A 972-nucleotide genomic window follows, 5' to 3' on the forward strand; every position below is an offset into this window, starting at 1 on the left:
TATAAAATGATGAAAATAAACCAATTTAAAACCTTTAATGTACTAATTAATATATAATCTTGTAGATAAAATCAGCAGGTTTGTAGTGCGGTGGGAGGTTGAGTTCATGCCATGGAGGGCTCCCCCACGCCATGGGCCCCAGAGCACCTGCCCCCCCGGTAGTTACGCCCCTAACATTTAGAGTCAACTTGTGATACTTACCTGAAATTGAACTTCCATCTTTCATCAGAATCTTCCACATGAGTCGGGTGCTAAGCGAGCACTCAGAGCTGGACACTGTTTTTCAACAGCATGAACGGTGTGTCAACAGCATGAACGGTTATTAAAACTTAGTTAATTATTAAAACTTTAAGGGCCGGACGTTCCACAATAAACTGGAGATTCCACGGGAGGTGGCGGCTTTAAACCAATCAAATATGAGTTGTTTTTTTGACGTGTTCTTAAGCCAGAGGCGAGCAAACTTATTATGATCATTACAAGCGTGTGGTTATCTTTCAAAGGAGCACAAATATTTGTCTGTCCAGGCCTTGCAGAGGACTGTGGACAGGCACGTGAAAAACTAGTCCATCCGCCCTAAAAAACCAAACATACTGTATGGACACCCTGATTGGATTGCTTTTGCAGAGCTTAGGTGCACTATACACCCATCAGCCAAAGCATTACCACTATCCACTCAACATGTTGTAAAAACAGCTTTGACTTCCTGAGAAATGGACTATACAATACATCTGATTGAGTTCCGTGGTGTCTGGTACCAAAACATCACCAGCAGTTCCTTCTACTTCTGTATGTTATGAGCTTGGCCATCCAACATTGTATCTTGGTGCCATCTTGTTCCCTGGTAAACAATGCAAATGTGCCTGGTTCTTCTATTGCTCCGATGGCCAGTTTCAGTGCCTACATGCCCACTGTAGATACTTTTGAGGATGGACCGGAGATGCATGGGCACTCGATGATTTGTACATCGTACAT

The sequence above is a fragment of the Trichomycterus rosablanca genome, chromosome 2 (genome assembly GCF_030014385.1).
Source record: "Trichomycterus rosablanca isolate fTriRos1 chromosome 2, fTriRos1.hap1, whole genome shotgun sequence".
Lineage (NCBI taxonomy): Eukaryota > Metazoa > Chordata > Actinopteri > Siluriformes > Trichomycteridae > Trichomycterus > Trichomycterus rosablanca.